Source organism: Ctenopharyngodon idella, chromosome 21 (assembly GCF_019924925.1).
Source record: "Ctenopharyngodon idella isolate HZGC_01 chromosome 21, HZGC01, whole genome shotgun sequence".
NCBI classification, from domain to species: domain Eukaryota; kingdom Metazoa; phylum Chordata; class Actinopteri; order Cypriniformes; family Xenocyprididae; genus Ctenopharyngodon; species Ctenopharyngodon idella.
Window position 1 is genome coordinate 4,903,292 of NC_067240.1, and position 16,524 is coordinate 4,919,815.

The 16,524-nt window shown below is 37.9% G+C and overlaps 1 protein-coding gene and 1 long non-coding RNA gene across 4 annotated transcripts in view; both read right to left on the minus strand.

The window, feature by feature from the left end:
- Positions 1 to 16,524, minus strand: part of rpl35 (ribosomal protein L35) — a 518,047-nt gene that overhangs the window by 467,009 nt on the left and 34,514 nt on the right. The window lies entirely within an intron of this gene.
- LOC127503791 (uncharacterized) overlaps positions 1 to 16,524 on the minus strand; it is a 34,064-nt gene that overhangs the window by 1,527 nt on the left and 16,013 nt on the right. Inside the window, exon 4 of one of the 3 annotated variants that reach the window (XR_007927211.1) lies at positions 205 to 366. The exons of the other annotated variants lie outside the window; for them this stretch is intronic. This is a non-coding gene — a long non-coding RNA (uncharacterized LOC127503791). The remainder of the gene's footprint in view (positions 1 to 204; positions 367 to 16,524) is intronic. 3 annotated transcript variants of the gene reach the window in all.

Here is a 16,524-nt window from a genome sequence, read left to right on the forward strand (position 1 = left end):
ATTTTTAGATTTTCATTAGCACATTATTTAATATGCTTATGAAATTGTTTTCCTCATGGGGACTTTGGCTGCTTTCCACAGGGTGGGTTATTTCAGGTTTCACTATCTTTTTTGGGAACAATTGGTCCCCAGAATGAAAAACCTGATACACACACACACACAGTGCAGCAGTGTTTCCTCCTCATATCACTTGGCACTCTGTACCTGAGAATCCCTCCAGACAGGTCCTGACATCTCAACATGGCAACTCATTCACACAGAGCCTCTCCAGCCCAGACGCTTTCCACCATAAACAATCTGGCAACCCGTCAGCGAGGCTCTGGGAGGGTGTAATTAAGAGACGAGTGAAGACAGATCCGAATCCCCCTGAGCACAGAGAGTGTCTTTACTCTCAACCATCAAACACGCACAAATCCTCAGCACCAACACATGCTTCCCTCAAACCAAACCAGTGTAATGCCAAAGGGTGCTTGGAATCTGTCCTCTTCACGTCCTTATAGGAATAGTGCATCCAAAAATTAAAATAAAGACGTGTCATGGCAAGTTTATCAATAATGATGTTCATTCAAGTCACAATGACATTTAAAAGTTACAGCAGATGAAGATTTTCAGTCAGTAATGACTCTTTTCACCACACAAAAGCTACTGTTTGACTTAAAGGCTATGGAACAGGTCACGTTTACCATTGTTTGGCGAATTTTCACAGGCAAAATCCAGTCAATTCAATAGGAATTCATGCGGCCTTTACTATGTTTCACCCAGGCCTCCAAGCTCAAAAAAGAGCCCCCCTCCGCCCCCGCCATCACATCATGCTGCGCACACAGCAGGGTCGGAAATTATTGGTGGCTTGAAGCAAAAATGTCACCAAAGTTAATAAAACTGCCCCCAAAATCCAAGATAGGGTGTAAAAAATTTCTCTGTATAAGTTCTTGTTTTTAATATTTATAAGCAATACCGCATGAGCAATGCAGTTTTCCTGAAATGAGCAAACTGATTTGCAATTATTGATTTTAATAAGTTTCTAGTGTAAATATAAACTAATAATTGTAAATAATAAGTAAATATTAGGTGACTTAAATTTTAGACACAATATTTTAATTTTTTTCTCTATTTTGCTAACGAAAATAGTTCCAAACTACAGAGCCCCGCACATGACATGCAGGAAAAAAAATAGAAGGCTAAATTGTGCACACGATTTGCTTATTCATTCCCTCGATTTGTTAAGTCATGCGGACAATTTACTAATTAGTTCCCTCGATTTGCTAAATTGCACGCATGATTTACTAATTCATTCCCTCGATTTGCTAAATCATGTGCACGATTTACTAATTTGTTCCCTCGATTTATAAATCGTGCACGTTTTACTAATTTGTTCCCTCGATTTACTAAATTGCGCGCACAATTTACTAATTCGTTCCCTCGATTTGCTAAATCATGCGCATGATTTACTAATTCATTCCCTCGATTTGCTAAATCATGTGCACGATTTACTAATTTGTTCCCTCGATTTATAAATCATGCACGTTTTACTAATTTGTTCACTCGATTTGCTAAATTGCGCGCACAATTTACTAATTCGTTCCCTTGATTTGTTAAGTTATGCGGACGATTTACTAATTCGTTCCCTCGATTTGCTAAATAATGTGCACGATTTATTAATTTGTTCCCTCGATTTAAGTAATACGGACGATTTACTAATTAGTTCCCTCGATTTGTTAAATCATGCGCACGATTTACTATTTTGTTCCCTCGATTTGCTAAATTGCGTGCACGATTTACTAATTAGTTCCCTCGATTTATTAAATCATGCACATGATTTACTTATTCATTCCCTCGATTTGTTAAATCATGCGCACGATTTACTATTTCGTTCCCTCGATTTGCTAAATTGCGCGCACGATTTACTAATTAGTTCCCTCGATTTGTTAAATCATGCGCACGATTTACTTATTCATTCCCTCGATTTGCTAAATTGCGCGCGCAATTTATATATATAGGGAATGAAATAGTAAATCGTGCTCATGATATAGTAAATCGAGGGAAGGAATCGTGTGCATGATTTACTTGTTTTCCTGCAGGTCATGTGCGGGGCTCCGTACCAAACAGTAGAGAGCCATTGCGTGACTCCAAGCAATACAATTTTAATTTAGTTACTGAATGAATCTGTGTTTTTGAACGAATCGGTCTAGAATGACTCGACGACTCACTCTCACTTGCTTCGTCCCAGAATGAATCAGCCATTTTGAAAAAATCATTTCACTGAATGACTCAATGACTCACTCGTTAAGACAATGATTTGCCGCCACCTTCTGGCAGTTTTAGTATCATTTCATTTTAGCTGAGGGGCTGAGAGTGTGACGAAGTTTTTGTTTTTGGTAGTGATTTAAACAATTGTTCTGGCTAAAGAGATAGAATGTGTTTATAAATGGACTATATCTCATATAAGAGTGAAATAGGAGATAACATTGTGTAATATAACAGAGATAATAAAGCAGGCTAATTGCAGTCGCATTGCACACAATTGTTTTTTTTTTTTTTCTCTTTGGGGGACCTCTGATTGATTCTTTGAAACAGGCCTCTGAATTGCAAAGGCCACTGCCTTTATACATATACTATTGACCATAGACAACAGAACTTTTTGCCCGCGAAACTTCGCCGAAAAGGATAATAATTTTAGGATAAAATAAGGGAGATTAAAATGATGCAATAATTTTCTTCTTAGGTAAAATATTCCTTTAAGGTTTCCTCATATTTCAAAGTCTACTGTTTTATTCCTTCCCAATCTCATTCTTTTTCCATCATTGGGAAACCATCAGTGACCTACATACACCCCGGGCATCAATACTGCATGTAGAGGAGCGTATCTCTCTCTCTCTCTCTCTCTCTCTCTCTCTCTCTCTCTCTCTCTCTCTCTCTCTCTCTCTCTCTCTCTCTCTCTCTCTCTCTCTCTCTCTCTCTCTCTCACACACACACACACACACACACACACACACACACACACACAGAGTTATATGGGTTTATATGGGTCCAGCTCACACTTTATTGCTGTTTTAGCTCTTGAGACTTAATGAAGTTTCTTTTAAGTATCAACTTTGACTCTTAAAATCCTTCAGGAGGAAAAAATGGGCACAAATGAGTCCATAGTTGTCATAAAATAAAAATAAAATAAGCAGCTCAGATCATTTGATCTTGGAGAATATCATTAAAAATGCATCAGATGTAATCAAATATGGAAATCTTTGACTTATTCGCTGAGTTTGAGCCATTATTAAGATCTCTAGATTATTGGGATCTTTTTCTCAGGATAAACATCTGAGAAGCAGGATACTCCTTTTGTCTATAAAAATCTCCTTTGCTCTCCATTTAATCTCTAATGCAGTTCATTGAGATACTATCACTCTCATTTCTGACTTTTCTCTCTTATAGGAGATTGAAGCATGCTGTAGATCAACAAGGGAGCAAAACAAATCACCTCCTCTGTTTTCATCTAGAAACTAATCACACACTCGTCTTTCCCAGCTCCTCCCTTCCGCTCGTTCTGTGTAATAGAGATGCGATCGCTTTCAGTCTTCAATCCATACTAGCTGGGGATCTCCCAATTAGTTTCTTTAATGACTATTGAACACCAACATGAAGTAAATTACAGCAAGACATTTCTAGCCAATGACCGAAGGCAATCCCAGCCTCTGTCCAACACAAATGAACAATCGTAAAGGTGTACTAGAGTTCAGAGCCACCTAGAACAACAGTCTTCACTGCTTTAAACAAGTGTATTTAATATCAGAGACTCTCCATAGCATGTTTCCACCATCGAATTTCACTAGAAAGTTACTTGATTCAAAGAAAATGAGAAACTTTAAGAAGCAAATTTGCCATGGTGTGATTCTAAAGAAGAGCTTATTGATGTTTTAACGAGGCTAATTAGCTGTGGTTCAATGTGAGACATTACAAATCAGTTCCTAACAGAAAAAAGAGCAATCATGGGTTTTTGTTCATATTCTAAAGACATCCTGCATTCATTAAATAATCTTTTAAACTGAAGTTACTTTTTGGAAAGTTAGACAATTAGTGCATATATTGAATTTGCAGGCAATTGACTCTGATTATGTCTTTGATTTGGCCACAGATAATCACAGACATCCTCGTATGTTGTTTACTTGTGCTTCACCAATAAAAATGAACCATTGTAGCCTATAGAACTATTTTATTGGTTCAACATTAACATTAGGAAAACAACAAAGATTTATATGTGAAACTTACATTTTTGCTCCTAAAATCACCTCCACATAAGGTCTAAAATTAACACTTACCAAGCACCAAATGCAAGTGAAAACTGGCTTTGGCGAGCAAATAAAATGGAGTTACTAGACAGATGAAAATTTACCATCAGCAGTAAAGTAGCAAGCCAAGTGTTTTTCTTTGTTATTGCCGTAACCACAGAGCGCCATGTGCTGACACATGTGTGGCACCAAAACAGAAATATAAGGAAGTAAATTAGGATTAGTCTGGACATTTTTGTGACTGAGAAACTCACTAGTGACTGTGGGAGATATGATGACCTGTGCTGTTTGTTGCACATGTGCCAGCTAAATAAAAATGAAATAACTCCTTTGAAATAGGGTTGTCAGGGTATCAAAACTTCAGTAGTCGGGACCAATACCAGTAAAATTTTGCTGTTCTCAGTACCAGTTTTGGTACCAGAGCAAAAACTGTTTTGTACGTATTTTTTGACTGTACTAAAGCATAAAAATACAGTAATTGTAATGTTTGAGTTGTGTTTTGTTCTGTTTTGTTGTTCTTGTTTTGAGTTTGTTCTGAATATGTGTTTCTGTTCATTGTTTGAGGCCCTGTCCACACGGAGACGAGTTTAGCTGTATACGCAAAACTTTTGTATCGTATAGTCGTTTCGTCCAGACGGATCCGGCATTTTCAGAAGGTGAAACCGATATTTTTTTAAACTTGGTCCCAGAGTGGATAAATCTGAAAACAACGCCCGTGCGTTTTCGTGTGTACAGCGAATCCGTATATTTTGTCAAACGATAATGTCATTGTCCCACGTGTCGACCCTAGTCAGACACCGCTAACAGCACAAAACAGCAACAACAACAACAATAGCGGACTACATGCTTGTGTTTGTGCTGCAGAAGCTACCGAGCCTATATCTTTACTAAAATAAAGCTTTATTTCTGAGCTTTACTAAAGTTTGTATACAGCGCACAAGGTTTATGCGGATGCTCCAAGTCTTGTTCTCCGTTATGTCGGTTGTTCCAGCTCTATTCTGAAGATTCTGTTTTGTAAAGTTTTAAGTTTGTTTATTAAAATACTTGCATCCTCATCTTTGTGTGCAACCAATTGTTACAGAAGAACGGACCCTATAAATATGGATCTAGCAGCAGTGATAATTCTCCTCCTCTCCCAGGGGGATCTGTCCCTCGAGGCCCTCACACAGAGGTATTTGGATTTGGTTCCTTTCGTGGATTATGATGACACCAGCCTCTGTGTGTTTTTCCGGGCAGGTCTCAATGCTGAGACCAGAGCACGTCTGCCTGGAGATGGGCCTCGGGGGAGCTTCCTCAATTACTTGGAGTGGGTGCTTGTCCACAATGGATCCCCCTTTACCATCGTGGAGAGTGAGGAGAAAACCAACATGCCTGCCCCTGACCGTCGTCCAGTGATGGCTCCAGTCCCCGTCCCGAGTCCAGAGAGGGGGGGGCAGTATGTCCTCTGCCATAGTGGCCAAGCTAAGTCCCCGGGTGAAGGCCACGGAGGCAGCACCGCCATGGCCCCCTGAGCTGCCCGCGCCACCATGGCGCTATGAACTGCCCCCCAAACAGCCAGTGCGACCCTGGAGGCTTCCTGTCCCACCTAGCCACATCCTCATCAGCCTCCAGAGCACCCACCATCCCACCCTTGTGGATATAATACGGCGCGAGGTCGCGTCTGCCGTTAGGGCGGGTTACTGTAACATTTGAGTTGTTTTGTTGTTCTTGTTTTGAGTTTGTTCTGAATGTGTTTCTGTTCATTGTTTGAGTACTAAGCTTTCTTGTTCTGTTAATTAGTCTGGTATTCCTCCATTCTCCCCTCTGTTGGTCTCTATGGTTACTGATTGAGTTAGTTATGTTCAGGTGTGTCTAGATAATTAGTTCCTTTGTTTGTTCAGTGTATTTAAGCCCTGTGTTTAATTCAGTTCAGTTCTCTGTTGTGTTATGTTGGTTATGTTCCAGTTCTGTCCTGAAGATTCTGTTTTGTAAAGTTTTAAGTTTGTTTATTAAAATACTGGTTGCACTTAGATCCTACATCCTCATCTTTGTGTGCAACCAATTGTTACAATAATGTTTGCAGATATTTAGTAAACATACTAAGTTCATTTTAAGTTCAGTTATTTTATTTTGAAATGGGTGTTCCATGTTGCAATGTCTTTTTTTTTTTTTTTTTTTTTTTTGTGATTCCGCCCCCTGCCAAGCAGTATTTTGACACCTTGGGTTGCCAGTTGGTGGAAAACACAGCGTATTGCAGACGTGGAAGCCAGCAAACAAACTGGGTCAGATATTGCAGATCTAAAAGCCTCTGCATCCATCTAAAAATTTCTACCAATGGGAGCATATTAAAATGTGAATAAATCAACTTAAGGTGTGTAAGTCTCCTCGCCTTCCATTGTCAATTGCGTTCGCTCCTGTTGTGTGTCCTCAATCTGGCAACCCACATGAGTGTCAAGTCTGAGGAGGAGAAGGCTTGTGAAACAACTCTCTCCAATATTTTGAATTTGGACTGCAATACCCATTTCAACCACTAGCTGTCAATATTACATACTACAACTTTAAGTACCATCACTCAATCTTTGTAGTTTCCAATTCGATCCTGAATTTAAATATGGTTGTCAATCCAGAAACTTTGCAGTATACTTAGCAGCATGAAAAACTAAACTTAACTAAAGATTGTGAATGGGTAAAAAACAGAAAGCAAGAGAAGAGCACTCTCGTGAAAACTTATGTTATAATAAAAAGATTGTCTTAATTATACAATGAATGTCTTATATACTTTGTGTTTATGCTTTGTTGGTTAAAATGAAGGGATGTTTTTGGCTACAATGCTCAACACTTAAAAAAACACAATGCAAATAGAAACCTTTGACGCTCAGAGAGCGCTCAAACAAACACGAACGAGAGCGTTTAAAAGCAGTGTCTGTCAGCAGGTAACGAATATACTCTAGAAATGCTGGTACCTTTTTTTTTTTACCAACTGTTACCCATAGTACTGGTACTAGTACAGTACGTGACAAACCTAGACTGAAATAATATACAACCCGAAATTCCAGAATTTACTGGATAAATCTCTGTGCATAAGAGACAAGGCCGAAGACCTTTATTGAATGCCCGTGGTCTTCGGGCCCTCAGACGACACTGACGTCAATGACATTACTAAATGTGCCCAGGAATATTACCGGTAAACACAATCCACCGTGCCATCTGCAGATGCCAACTAAAGCTCTATCATGCAAAACTGCCTGCCTGCAGTCCAGATCTTCACCTATAGAGAAAAATACGTCAAAGACGAACACAAACTCTTCAGCAGCTGGAAACCTATAACAGGCAAGAATGGGACCAAATTTCAACACCAGAAACTCATAACCTCGATGCCCAGACATCTTCACATTGTTTTGAAAAGAAGAGGAGACGCTACACCATGGTAAACATAACTATTTTGAGACCTGTAGCAGGCATCAAATTTGAAATGAGCTCATTTTGTGCATAAAATTGTACAATTTCTCAGTTTAAACATTTGTAATGTTATCTATGGTCTATTGTGAATAAAATATTGGCTCATGTGATTTGAAAGTCTTTTAGTTTTCATTTTATTCAAATTTAAAAAATGTCGTGTCATTTGGGTTGTATATCTAAAATATTATACTGAATTTTTATGATACAACTTTGAACACTACCATTCAAAAGTTTTGGGTCAGTTTGATTTGTTTTAGAAGAAGTCTCTTATGCTCACCAAGGCTGCATTTATTAGATAAAATACAATAAAATCAGCAATATTGTAAAATATTATTATAATTTACAATAACTATTTTATTTGAATACATTTTAAAGATGTAATTTATTCCTGTGATCAAAGCTGAATTTTCAGCATCATTACTCCAGTCTTCAGCGTCACATGATCCTTTAGAAATCATTCTAATATGCTGATTTGCTGCTCAATTTTTTTTTTTTTTTAATCATTATCATTATATTACATTATCTTTTCGTGGAAACTGTGATACAGCTGATGAATAGAAAGTTCAAATGAGTAGCATTTATTTGAACCAGAAATCTTTTGTAACATTAGAAATGTCAATTTAATGCATCTTTGAATTAATAATGTAAAGTAGGTTTTACATTTAGTTTCCATTTGGGGTGGAAGAAAGGAAGGAAGGAAAGACAAATGGCAGAGAAAGGAAATTGAAAAAGTAAGAGAATATGAGGAGGAAACTAGTGGAAAGAATAACGGTGAAAAATGGGGAGGAAAAACTGGGAGTAACATAGAGACGAGAACAGCTAAAAATAGATTAAGAAAAAAAGGAAGAGAGTCTGGTATGTAGGACAAGATTGACAATTGAAAATGAGAGCGATAAAGAAGATTCAGAACTCCAGAAGGATAAATCTAGATCCCAGATCTCATCCTAAACTCATAATTACAATTTCTTTTGCATATTCATACCTGACGCAATAGGCCTATATTGTTGTGAAACACATATCATTTCTAAGGGATGTTTTGGTCTGCATACGTCTAGTTTGACGAGGGTCTGACAGCAAGAGTTGAAGGTACCGGTGGGCAAAAATAGTTTTGGAACATTCTAGATCATTACGAATATGCATGAGGGCCATATGACATCAGGACGTGGGTGTCGGCATACAGCCGTCAGTGACTGGGCCCTTTTCCATCCTTAAAAAAGGATCTCGCTGACTGCGTGCGTGTGTGTATATCTGAGTGTTTTCCCAGTGCTGTCAGGGCTCACATTACAGGGATCCTGACAAGGTGAATGGCCTCATTAAGATCTCGTCAGATGTATTAAACTGACGAGATACAGATACAGCCTCTTCTAATGACCAAGGTCAAGTGCACCACGCTCAAGACTGTGTAATGTCTGTCGATGATTGACAGCTCTGGAGGCCAGTGATGAGCACTCTGAAGCACATAAGCTCCTGCCCACTGGACAGATCTGTGATGGACAGCTCCAGCGGTATACGCTGTAATATTGATCATCCACAAAATCATAAATACAACAAGATTCTGGTGAAAATGTGGGTGGTGTTGTCGTGCAAAACTTGCCACTACGATGCTAGAGTGTTGTGGATGATTTCTAATGCATTTCTGTTGTTAGATAGTTGCGAGTCAAAAGAGTCTGTCTGGATTCCCAAAAATCTTCTTAAGAAAAACATTAAGAAAGTTCTTAAAATCACCATGAAATCAAAATTTACTATTTTTCATGAAATATTGCATTGTTTATTATAAATGATTTATCCATGCACTTCATTTTTTAAATCCATGTGCCCTCGTTATCTTTAATCAAAATAACCTCCCCCTCCCTCTTGCAACAACATCTCTTCTCTGATGACGTGTTTACTGGCATGAGGGCGGGGCAACCTGTCACTCACATGAGATCCACCAATAGCAAACCACATCCATCCAATCAATTCCCCATTGACAAAATCAAGTCCCGCCCTACATTTATTCTTGTTCGAGAAGCTGTTTCACTCAGATATAGGTTACAATAGGGAAGAAACGACTATCGCAACATCCGTTTCATGCTGACTTTAAGATAAATACTTAAGAAGTTAAAAGACGATTAAATTATTAAGAAGTTCTCAAATATATATATATATATATATATATATATATATTTTTTTTTTTCTTACAAATAAAATGATAGGCTTTATACATTTGGGGATTTAAGTTGGAGGTTATTCTAACTTTGAAAAGTGATTCACGATTTTTAATCAATTTCAAGAATTCTAATTCTTAAGTATTTTTATGAATACAAAACCTTCTTAACGTTTTTCTTTGAAAATAAGAATAAAATGACAGTTAAAGGGTTAGTTTACCCAAAAATGAAAATTCTGTTATTCACCCTCATGTTGTTCCAAATTCGTAAGACTTTCGTTCATCTTCGACTTTGGTATCTGGGGTATTTTTACAAGTACGAGTACAAGTACACGAGCTTGGTATTGGCCCGATACCGATACTGGTATCGATATCGGTGCATCCCTAGTATAAATCATATTTGTAGCAGAGATGGTGCACCTAAGTTTAATACTTAGGGTTAGGGCAGTGGTTTTCAACCTGTGGCCCACTAGGGGTCTTCAGTGATCCTCCAGGGGGGCCGCGAGATAACTTAAAATTATTTTAAATATATCAATATAATTCATTAAATTTAATTATTAATACGTTACATTAAAAAAAGATAAATTCAAATAATTAATTTAAAACAAGGCATCACCTCTCTCATACGTATTCTGTGATTGTTTTGGATCAACCCAGGCCGCTTCTCATCGTGCTGCTGTGAAATACAGACTGAACGGTGGCTCAAAACGCAAACTAACTCTCTCAGTTGGAAAAAGAAAACCAGTGCTGGGGGCTGGGGGCTTGAGCCCCTGCCCCTTTGATCGCGAAAGTGAAAGTGCCCTTTGCGGTTGGAGGTGGGCCCTGCAGTATCGATTCGGAGAGGAGGGGGGCCTTGGCGTAAAAAAGGTTGGGAACCACTGGGTTAGGGGTTTGTTCAAATCACTAACCACAAGTATGAGCAATAGTAACAGTGATGCCGAGAGAAGCCTGTATGAAATGATTAAAATGATCAACGCTCTCCGACAGGCTGTGAATCTGGAAAGCTCGGCATAAATCTTCTCTAAGTTCAAAGCAAATCAACTTTTAGTTGAATTATTATCTACACCTCCGTGTTTCACTGGTTTTGACAAGAATTTCAGGACTCGTAAAGGAAACGTAAATGTCAGAACACTGCCTGTCTGGCGGAGGGCTCTTAATCACACTGTAAGGTTGAGAATTACACAATAATGGATTGAGCCACCAAATCACAGATCATCTCCACTCCTGTCTTTCCTGTTGCATGACGGGTATAGCAAAATATATGGACATATTTCTACAACTTTTTGCCTTAGCAGATTTTGTGATGTCCACTGCTGGAGAAACTACTTTATAAATGTAGTTACAAACTGCTCATTATTTAATGCAGTTGAAGCAAGTCAAGCAAGTTATACAAGCAGCACAATACTGAAATACTAACATAACAGTGCAATTCTAATAAAAAAAAAAAAAAGCTCCAATAGAAGCAACTAACAAAAATCTTGATCAAATCTTGATTAAGCATTAAACATAAATACAAAAATATATACAAAAAATATATATAACTATTGAAAACAGCAGCATTAACAAAATATTTTGCTATGAAAAGACAAAGACACTTCTGTGCTGAATCAGTGAATTATTTCTTTTTGAACTGGTTCATTTACATATCGTCTACACAAACTGATTCACTAAAACAAATCTTCTAGTTAATCTAGTTACTCCCCAACAGTGACGCCATAACCAGTCTAGTATCTGAGCAGCCCTCTGGATGTAATCAGGCCTGTGTTTTGTTTGTCATACAGACTTTGCCCTGTTTGTGGGAGTGTTTGTTCACTTGTGTGTGGATGTTTGTATATTGATCTCTGTATTGATCTGCTTATTTTGAGTGATAAGCTCTGGTGTGTGTGTGTGTGTGTGTGCGTGTGCACGTGTGAGTCTGCAGAGTGAGATGAGCGCTGAGATTAGTTTTAATAGGCAGGACTGATCCTCCCGAAAAGGTCAGGACTCAAAACACAGTGCACACTTGATGCAATTATTCACTTTTTTCCATTCTTTTCCATGAGTGAGGAAACATTTTTCCCCTTACATAATGTTTCTTCTCTTCCTCGTTCTGTCCAGCTCTTCCGAAACAGATTTTTCCCCCCGTTGCTGCTCATTTAAAATGCAGATGTTAACACTAACTAGGTCACCTCATCTCATGATGTCTGTCAAACCATAATTAGAGATATTTTTAAATCTGAGGAAGTAAATTAAGCCCCTGACAGACACTACTGAATCCGTAATGGATCTCTATGGGGAAAATGCTTCCCACTTGTACAAAAAATGTTTGATCTCTAGCACTGATGTAACCTTGTATTCAGGATTAAGGGACCAAATGTAATCATATAAAGGGATAGTTCACCCCAAAATTACTTATTCTGTAGAAAGTCGAATGAAAGTCAGTGGAGTCCGATGTTGTTTTGAATCTCATTGACTTTCACCTGAAACATTCTCTAAAGGGGTCCTTGATTATGATTTCACTTTTTTTAACTTTAGTTAGTGTGTAATGTTGCTGTTTGAGCATTAACAACATCTGCAAAGTTGTGACGCTCAAAGTTCAATGCAAAGTGAGATATTTTCTTTTACAGAAATCACTTTTTAAGCACTACAACAAACAGCTGGTAGAGACTACAACAAGCTTCTTCCCAGGTTGGTGACATCACAACCCCAAAATTTACATAAACCCTAAGCGCAACAAAGGGGGCGAGGCCATGTTGAGCTGCTTTAGAGAAGAGGAAGAGTTGTTGTAGTAGAGTGTTGTTACCATGCCGTCATTTTACACCGGACTGCTTCACAAACAAGGGTAAATTCAACGCTGGATTTGCACAAAAGATTAACATGACGGCACATGCTAGTCGATGAGTTGAGTCAACTCCACAGCAACTACATAAATGTATCCACTAACCATTCAGAAACGTCCAGTTTCATTCTGAAAGTTATAACTTCTTCCTGAGTCTCTCCATCAGTGTCGACTCCGGTTTGAACAATGTAAGGCTGAACACCGTTACTGACAATCCTCATTTTGTCTGTGTGGGATTCTCCAGCTTTGTTGTTGTTGAGCAACCGAAGCGTGAGCTGATAAAGCTCCGCCCTCTTCTGGAAAGCGGCCGGAGCAGCAGCTCATTTGCATTTAAAGGGACACACACAAAAACAGCGTGTTTTTGCTCACACCCAAATAGGGGCAAATTTGACAAGCTATAATAAATGATCTGTGGGGTATTTTGAGCTGAAACTTCACAGACACATTCTGGGGACACCAGAGACTTATATTAGATCTTTTGAAAAGTGCATTATAGGTCCCCTTTAAAATATCTTAACAGAGCAAAGAAAGTGTATGTTTGGAACATTTCTAACTGAATATCGGGTTTATGGTGGTTACATCATCCCTGATCTCTAGATAAACAACTCTGCCCTCATTGATGCCTCAGACTTACAGACCCTCTCTAACGATCACTAAATACTAAATAAATAATGTTATTTTGCATTTTAAAGCAATTTCATGTAAAAAAAAAAAAACAATTTAACTTCTTGACAGTCTTACAGTAAAAGCCCTCACAGTCATCATGCCACAGTCAATAAGAAAACAATCACTAAGTCATAAAATGCATACCTGTAAATCTGTGTTGAACTGCAACATTTTAGTCAAAGACATTCTTTGGGCAATTTAAACCATCAACCATCATATTTACATAAATAAACTACATAACTACAACCTAAACTACCATTTAAAAGTTTGGGGTCAGTAAGATTTATATATATATATATATATATATATAAGAAATACTTTTATAGCAAGGATGCATTAAACTGATAAAAGTGACAGTAAAGACATTTATATGTAAATTTCAAATAATGCTGTTCTTTTTAACTTTCTATTATCAAAGAATCCTGAAAAAAAATGTTTTCTGAAGGATCATGTGACACTGAAATAACAATGCTGAAAATTCAGCTTTGCATCACAGGAATAAATTACATTTTAAAATATATTCACATAGAAAACAATTATTTTAAATTGTAATATTATTTCACAAAAATAATGTTTTATTTTGATCAAATAAATGCAGCCTTGGTGAGCAGAAGAGACTTCTTCCAAAAAAGAAAATCTTACTGACCCCAAACTTGCAATGTAATGTAAACATTTAAAATATAAGCATAAACAAAATATAGTGCAATCAGATTATATTTCAGGCATGTTACTCAGACAATAGCATCAGATGAGAATTGACTGTGGCCCCACATTTTTGCATGAAAGCTCACAATAAACAAGATTCACACTGACAGTTTATGGTGGCTGAACTTGTGAACACCAAAGCAGAGAAATCCTTTCAAAATCCTGCACAATTAGCCAAGCCTGAGAAAGCCTGCCTATGTAAACAGCAAACATCACATAAGCTCACTAGTTTTTGGAGCAGATTTTCTCTCTATCTCTCTCTTTTTGCCTCTGGGTGCAGTAAATGAATCTTCAGACCTCTTTGAGAAAAAGCAGAATGACACAGTTTGTGGGTGGTTATGTCTGTCTGTCTTTGTGACCAATTCAGGATGGCATCAAAATGCCCAGTTACATAATATCTGGCAGTCAGAGTCCAAGTAAATCACAGCGAGTTTGAATAAGAATGAGAGAGAGGAGCAGAAAGCATATAAACAAAATGTGAAATAGAGCATGCAAACATACAAGTGCACACACATACACACGCTATAACTTAAAGGGGTCATGACATGGATTTTTTTTTTTTTTTTTTGTATTTTAATATGTTCCTTGAGGTTCACTTATAATGTTAATAAAGTTTTCGCACACACACAAAAAAACAAAAAACGTATATATATATATATATATATATATATATATGCCAAAAAATTATTATTTTCAGCCCTCATTCTGCACTTCTGTCTGAAATGATCTGTTTTCAGAGGTTCTTTTAAGGGTTTTCAGTAAACGGCCACTGTTATGATCGGCTAACATCATTGCACAGGAAACAGCATCAATGCCCACTCGCTATGGCATGCAAGTAAGTGTTTTGAAAACATTATGCATATAAAACCATAATTTACAGACAGTGCATTATGAAATCATTTACTTATGCAGCTGCTGTCAGATCCACGCTGACTGCTTCATCTGTCAATAAAAGTTTCTTTGCGAACTCTCCATTACAGTGTGCCTCGTTTACAAAATAAAATGCTCCGAACAAACATTAACGGAATGCCATTAAAATAAACCATCCACTTGGGATCCTTCTGAAGTCTGTACAGAGACGCAAATGAGCTATTTAAATGGGAACATTCATTCACTCTTCCATTTGTCCTGCTGTTGACAGACTCAAGCGCATGAAGTATGTCAGAATATACTGTATACTGTATCCAGTGTAGACAGCATCAGTGATTATAATGAGTTCTATTTGCGTTTGACACGACGCTCACATCCAGTGTAGGCAAATGCCAGCAGTTAAGCGACTGAATGCCAGTGGGCGGGGCTTGTGGTCCGATGATGTATAACTATTCGTCGATGTCTTGCTCTGGAGGCAGTCATATGCAAATGTATTTGCCCATGTGACATCACAAATCACACAATATCCAAATGAGCCATTTTTGGAGCTTGATTAAATAAATGCTTTGTTTATAATGAGGAGGACGTTTTAGGGTATGTTTACACGACAACAATGTACTAAAAACTAAAAAGTTATTCCATTGTGTTTTTTGCATACAGACGACAAAATTATCAAAATGATCCCCATTCACATGGATCCGCAAAAATGACTAAAACACTGTATTATGCTGCCAGGCCAGTAGTTGGCGATGCCACTTTGTAAAGAAACATTACACGCATTAGACGTAACATTAGACGATAACTGTTTTCAAATGTTTGCGTTTTCAGGCCCCCAAAACACGTGTCATGTAAATGAACGACCAAAACACATAAAAAAGTTTTCCATTTTTAGTTGAAAATGGCCCCTTAAACCATGAAACTTATGTGTTAATGGTACAAAGACCTCTTATATGTCAAAAGATCAAGGCAAATTTAACTTCTCATGTCATAACCTATTTAATGACATAATATAAAGCATTCACTGACACATGGACACATAAACACATAGATGTGCGAGAAAATAGAGCACGTATTTGTGCACGGGAGAAATGAAATTCAGCCTCCTTTATTTCACTCCAGTAAAGAATCCTATATGCAGTTTCTCAGCTTGATCAATGCTCCGAACACACCGTGCAAAAACACACACGCATAAAGATATTTTACGAGCGCTAATGTTCATAAAACAGCCGGCTGAGATGAAACCAATTAGGTTGTGTTCCCACGAGAAACATTGCCAGCGAGGAGATCGCACCATACACGCAGAGAGCTGTATAAATATAAAAGCACTGAGACAAGCTCTGTTCCCTGTGTCTAGTTTTCTGCCAGGACAGAATAAACTGCAGCGACGCAGGAGATCTGATGTTCTGTACACAGTACTCGTATTGACATTTCTACAGGGAAAAATCGGTTTTAGTAAATCTTTCACAGCCACAGAGAGAGATCATTGCAGATTTTCTGTATCACGGCAAGACATCGGGGGTCAGAACAGGTAAAAGAATGAAAGCATCCTGGTTAGCACTCCCATTTAGCGCCCCCAATGTCATGCTTTCCAGCCTTATAAC